Raw genomic sequence first — 7,162 nt, forward strand, 5'->3', positions numbered from 1 at the left:
ATATATATATATATATATATATATATATATATATACATATATTTCTAATTATATATATGTGCGTGAGTGTATGCGTGTGTGTTGATATATATATACAGGTGTTGAACAAAGTAATGAAAACACCTTAAAATTTCAAATAAATTTATTTTGATATGGGGTAGAACCGCATTTGGCAGTAATTACAGCTTAGATTCTACGACGTATCGACTCGTACAATGTTTGAATTGTTTCCAAAGGAATTTTTATCCATTCTTCAGTTAAAAAGCGTATCCATTTCATATAATGATAATGCTGAAGGATATCGACTCCTTACATGTTTTTCTAAAATTCACCACAAATGTTCAATAATATTGAGATCTGGGGACTGCGGTGGCCAAATAAGATGTTCAACTTCCCTAGAGTGTTTCTCGTGCCATTCAGTAAAAACTTCAGCGGTGTGAATTGGTGCATTATCATCCTGAAAGATTGCGTTTCCTTCTGGAATCAGTTCTGCAAACATAGGATGAATTTGATCAGATAAAATGCTTAAATAGTCTTGACTATTAATTCTGCCATGAAGGGAAACCATCGGGTCGGCGGATTGCACCTAAGAACTTACGATCGTGGATCTACGCAGGATTGTCCCTAAGGACTCATGCTCTGGTTTCTATAACTTCAGGAAGTTGAACTATGAACTTTTATGCTTCAATTTTCTTCTTTCTTCCATCTCTTTATTCTTTTACTCTTTTCCTTTATGTCGCCATCTTATTAATATGTACCATTACTTACCCTATTTGTCTCTGATGACGGAATATCCTATACTCGGAGATATCCCAGAAACAGCTGTAAGATTTCGAATTTCTTCGTATAATAATATTGTGTATGATTCGAGATGTTTGCCTTGCCTTAATGTTTGCTGTCCTGATTAACATCCAAGCTACGCTTATTGACTTGTTCAACCACTGTGTTTCCCTCTGTGTGTGTGTGTGTGCATGTGTGTGTATGTGCGTCTGCGTGTGTGCGTCTGCGCGTGTGCGTCTGCGCGTGTGCGTCTGCGCGTGTGCGTCTGCGCGTGTGCGTCTGCGCGTGTGCGTGTTAACAGTTTGACACATTAACGGAAGTGAGTCTCATCGTTTGGATGCCTGCGCCTGTGTAATGCGTTTCAGAGCCAAACCGTTAAAACAAATATTTAAACTCGATCAAGTACCATTTTCTTTAGGTTCTACATATATGCATATGTATGTATGTATGCTTGTATACATACATGTATTTATATGTATTTATATGTACACAGACAAATAATACACACATACACACACATACATACACACGTATATATATATATATATATATATATATATATATATATATATATATATATATAAGCGTGTGTGTGCGTGTGTGTGTGTGTGCGCGCGTGTAGTTCGTATTTGCGTGCCTACGAGCGTACATACGCATGCTCCATAATTCAGAATAATTACCTAATCTTAGAACTGACGCATGTGTTATAAATTTACTATCCTCTGATGAAACAAAACACAATTATTTTATCAACTTATTTAGTATCAGTTCACCTGGTTTTTGTTTCCCCAGTTAGATTCCATCACATTCTTTTGCTCTCATTAATGTTTGGATGTTTGTGTTTCCATAAGAATACTTTCATGCGGTTAAATAATACTAACACTTTTTACAGAACAACATGGCTCCAATAATAATACTTTATGCTGTTCTTCTCCACACATAAGACATAAAGAAAGGAACGTTAAAATATGAGCTGGAAAGAAGTAATTTAGAGCAATTTTTGCAATTTAATTTTGCCGTTGTACTGTATATAATTTTGTCTTGTTTTGTGTTTGTTGTTGGTCTTATATAGCTCAATATTTAGACACATCCTGCAACCTTATGTCTGTAGTACTTACCTGTACGAAGCCAGCAAGATTTACATAGAATCAGAAAATTCATCTCGATATCCAGCATTTTTAACCAACCATTTCAATTTCCCACTGTCCCAAAGGTTCCTTTACAACTGGGATAACAACTTTACGGCAATTCCAAACTTTTCGATGTTCGTGCTTTAGGTCATGATATTTTTTATTTATTTTCCAAGCAAACAATATGGATTAAACGACATTGATATTGTATTTGTTATATTTATAAAACTGAATGTATAAGATGTATAAAGAGGAATTTACGGAAAATATGTGAGATACCAATAAGTAAGATCTCTCGCAACTCTCTTATTTTTTGCGCTGCCAGGAATTTGGTCTACATATTTGTTTGCTCCTTTTGATATCAATCCAAGTGCCCCAGTATAAATAGGTAATGTTGTTTCTTTGAGATGCCACATTCCTCTGATTTCTATCTCCAAGTCGTTATATTTGCTCAATTTCTCAAACATTTTCAGATATGTATTTCGTATATACTTTGCCCTTTCAGTGGGGAACGCATTTTCTTCGGAATTTGGCGCATCTCTCTACAGATGCCGAAAGTATATTATTGCATTTTTCGTCATTTTGTGTAAAATTTTGGTACCTTCATTTTTCAGAACCAGATTTAACATTTAGAGGAATAGAGATAAAACCCCATATTTTGAATGTCTACTTTTAAACAAAAGAACTTTTCATATGAAGCATTTCTGAACAATTATACCCAAACACGTGAGAGAAGAACCACAACTTTGCTTTGCCATTTCCATGGAGGCGTTCCCTGTGTTAATCAAGAAGATATTAAATGATTCACTTGCAGATGGATGGAGTGAAATCTATTCCACTGAGAGGGAAGTGTACATGGTACGTTATCTTTAAATCTACCCGTCCATGCAGCTTGAAACAAGATAAACAAAGATCATCATCAAAAATGTCAGTGTCAAAGTTGACTCTTTTTTTCATTGTGAGTAGCATAGCGGAATGTAGACAGGTAGAAATGACAATAGAACGAGTACGATCACCATGAACAACATAAAAACAATTCTTAAGTTAAGGCCTGTAGTGGACGATCAGGAGAAATATTTTAGACTAATTATTCAGCGTAGAAAAACCAGTTACTGCATACTACAGCAAAAAAATCCAATTAAGCCTTTCTACCTCAAACTTTTGGAAGGTGAGAGGTAACAACTACAAAAACAAATTGCGGAGATGACGCTGCTACACGAGAGGCGTCGAATATCATTTCGCCATCATCTTAAGGAGGGGTGCAAAAGCTCGTCCACTCATATGTGGGCCATAACAAACGATTACGTTGGGAACATGGAAAAAAATAAAGTGACCTAGATCGACAATTATAGCGGAAAATATAATACACTTCAACCCCTTCTCTCGCAACAGCACCAGGCTAACTAACTAGAGTAATAAGAACCAAATAACAGCCAAGGGGAAACAGTAGATGTTTACAAAAAATACATTCTCCAACAAAAAAAAAGGATTTCAAGAGGTAATCATCTCCCGTGAGCAAAAGCTTTATTGTTTTCGGAAGGAAATTAATTGCAGTTCTTCGCATGACCAACAAATAACTATTAGAATGTATATATGAAATGTTTTTCAGTTTCCGTCTACCAAATCCACTCACAAAGCTCTGGTCAGTTGGGCCGAGGTGATAGTAGAAAGCACTTGCCCAGGGTGCCACTCAGTGTGACTGAACCCAGAACCATGTGGTTGGCAAGGTAGCCTCTTACCACACAGCCACGTCTGCGCCTATATGTGTATATGTCTGTGTTACGAGTCTGATAGAATTAGTACTAAGCTCTAAAAAATGTCCTGGGTCGATTTGTTCGACTACAAGGCAGTGCTCCAGCATGGCCACAGTCAACTCACTAAACCAAGTAACAGAATAAACGGGAAAATAATATATATTTGAAAATTCAGTAACAAGTTTTAGCCATTTTGAAAATATATCAGTTTTTGTATGTGCATAATTTCAAAATACAACGCATAATATATCAAGTTTCAGTGTAAATATTTACATAATATTAAAGCAATATAGTGCAAAATATAATACGAATATTTACGAGATATTCCCATAACTATAACAAAGTCGTGATTCTGAATGTAAGCACATTAATACACCCGTCGCTAATTTTCTTTTTCATTTTTATGTTTCTTAAAACTCGTTATATACTCCACAGTTCGCTCACTTACACTGTCGTTCCTACATCAGATGATTTTTTATGTAATTTTGCATTTCTCACTATCACTTTTATACATTTGGTTTGTCTTTTACTCTAAATGATTGAATATCTGTAATGTGTGTAAGTTTTCATAAATGTTTGGAAAGATCTAACGTTATTTTGACTAAAGGTTGAAGCATAGAGCATTTTTTTCCCACATTATTTTTCTGATTTAAGAAGTTCCTGAATGTCAATTCGTTTCGCTCTTTAAATTCTATTATTGCTTAAATTTAAATGTTATATAATAATCAGTATTTCTTTGAATTCCTTTCATTTTTTTCTAATCCGTAATTTCTTGCAAGTTCGTTTCGCTGTGCTACATTGGTTTCAAAATTTGGCATAAGGTCAAAAATTTAGAGGAGGTGGACAATCGATTGCATCGACTCTAGTACTCAATTGGTACTTATTTTATCGATCTCGACAGGATGAAAGGCAAAGTCAACCTCGGTGCAATTTGGGCTCAGAACATGTAGACAGACGAAATACTTCTAAGCATTTTGTCCGGCATGCTGACGATTTTGCCAGCTCACCACCTTTTAGGGCACATAGAATATTAATTGGACATGTTTCGGCTTGCATGATGCAAGTATGTGCCATATTCCAAATTTTCACTTCTTTTTATTACTAGTATATCTAAGAAACAGAGATTATACTTACTGTATTCTATAGCGAATTGTATGTGAGGGTTTATATTGCTTATGTTTAGTATACTTTTAAATTACTTGAGCTCGATAAAATGAAATACTCATTCAGAAATCTGTAAAATTTTCCAATACGTACAAAAGTTGTTCATATATTTTTCCTTCGTGATATTCCAATACTAGGTTTGTATAATTTAATGCAAAAGTAGTGCACAAAGTCGTGCCAGACAAGTGGACTTTTAATAATATCTTGTAGAATGAGCTTGATATAAGCTGTGACAAATTCCGGCTTGAATTACTGGTACAGTCAATCTGAGATGCTTTTATACAGTTTCCGTGTACCCAACTTTATTCTCAATGTTTGGGTCAGTTCGGATACTCTTGTTTGCGAAGCGAACTTCTTAAGCATACGGCTATACTGCACTTTTACATATATATGATTATACATGCATATGTATGTGTGTGTGTGTGTGTGTGTATGTGTGTACACAAATAAAAAAATTAATAAATTCTTTTATTCTTTTATTTGTTTCAGTAATTTGACTGCGGCCATGCTGGAGCACCGCCTTTAGTCGAGCAAATCGACACCAGGACTTATTCTTTGTAAGCCTAGCACTTATTCTATCAGTCTCTTCGTCGAATTGGTTTTTTTTACTCAATTGTATGGTCAGTCTTTATGGGGAAATGCAGCAAGATTTTGTAATTCTCATTGTCTACCACAGCATCTAGTTTGTGTTCATACCACTTTTCTGTTGTTTTGAGGCCACACACTCGGCTATCATCCCAATGCACTCTTGTGCCTACACAGTTACGTCTTTGCTCATGTTCATTTTTGTGATAGTTTACTACGCTGACTCAGAATGGGATTAATACTCTCGTTTCCTTTCCTACAGATTCTACATTTGCGGCCTGACTGTGTTTTGTCGGTCTTCGTCTTGTCAGGTTTGTTCAATGGCTTGTTTCTGAGCGGCTATAATTTACGTTTCAGTCTCTCGTTTCAGGTTTCCATCCATCAACAAGAGCCAGTGTTCTTTACTTCTAACATTGTCTTTCAGTTGCATGAATTGGCCATGTAGTCTCATCACTTTCGATCTGTTTGCTCTGATGTTGCTTCTCTTCTCTTTGAATTCTCACTTTTGTGGTATATTTGGCTGGTATTCTTTCTTTACTCTTCACAACAGTTTTTCAGACCTAGTATCGTAATATTAACCGTCTCTTCTGCATTTAGTAATCTTCTGCCACTTTCCTTTCGTGATAGAGAGAGTCGGTCGATATTGTTTTTAGAGTGTAGTACATTGGGCATAGTGAGCAGCCTGCTAGTTCTTTTATCTAAATTCTGTAGCTCTACCTTTGTCCATTTCAGAAAAGAAATAGAGTATCTCAATACGGGCATAGCCCATGTAGTTATAACTTTAATGAATTTCCTCAATTTAATTTTGTTTGTAGCACCTTCTTAATTCTCCTCTTGTACTTTTTTTTCTCATTTCTCTTTCCATTGCCTTATCTCTTTCTCTTTCATTTCTCCTTCCATTATATTATTATTATTATTTTATGTTTGACTTTTGTTATTGTATTTATACAAGTTGACTCCAGGTCTCACCCAGAGACCTCAAGAGACAAGTTAGAAATTCAAGCTTGTATTATGCCTGGGATGTCATATATTTGGTTTTGTCCTAGACAGTATTTTAAGCAGGATATCGACAATTTCCATGAGCACTATCTTTTGAATTTCTGCCATTTTGGGGTTTCCTGGTATTATTATTATTATTATTATTATTATTATTATTATTACTTTTGAAGGACATCATATTCGCATATCTCGGAGATGATTTTTCTACTCGTGATACTCAGTGGCAGCATTTGTAGCTGCAATGGTGGATAGACGAAATTATTTATTTCTGAATGAAGTGACGATAACGGGATGATAAATGGTCGCAATGATGGTGACGTCTTTGATGATGATGAGGGCTGCAAAGATGGTGACGTCGCTGCTGATGAGGATGATGATAATGACGACGAGGACAAAAACACCTACATCAAAACGGTTGATGGTCATAATAATGTTTTCGAAAGAAGACTATGGTGTAATGTCGATGATGATGGTGATGATGATCACGATAGTGATGATAAGGGAGGTGATGACACTAAAGCTAATGATGTTGAATTTGGTAACGACGTCGACGACGACGACGAGGATGATGATGATGATGAAATCTAAAATTATCAATACGCTCGTGAAACAAGTGTTCATGCTTGTATCTACACACATATACATATATACACACGTTTTTATGAACATATATATATAGAGAGAGAGAGGCAGAAAGAGATAGAGGTGCATACATAACTGAATATATTTACTACCTGTGGAGGTGCATAT

The 7,162-nt window shown here is 35.5% G+C and overlaps 1 protein-coding gene across 6 annotated transcripts in view; it reads left to right on the forward strand.

Annotated features, from left to right (window-relative positions):
- LOC106871529 (dopamine receptor 2) overlaps window positions 1-7,162 on the forward strand; it is a 797,114-nt gene that overhangs the window by 706,897 nt on the left and 83,055 nt on the right. The window contains exon 7 of one of the 6 annotated variants that reach the window (XM_052966547.1): window positions 5,318-5,385. The exons of the other annotated variants lie outside the window; for them this stretch is intronic. The gene's annotated coding sequence lies outside the window, so the exon portion shown is untranslated. The remainder of the gene's footprint in view (window positions 1-5,317; window positions 5,386-7,162) is intronic. 6 annotated transcript variants of the gene reach the window in all.

This window comes from Octopus bimaculoides, chromosome 3, assembly GCF_001194135.2.
Source record: "Octopus bimaculoides isolate UCB-OBI-ISO-001 chromosome 3, ASM119413v2, whole genome shotgun sequence".
Taxonomy (NCBI): Eukaryota; Metazoa; Mollusca; class Cephalopoda; order Octopoda; family Octopodidae; genus Octopus; species Octopus bimaculoides.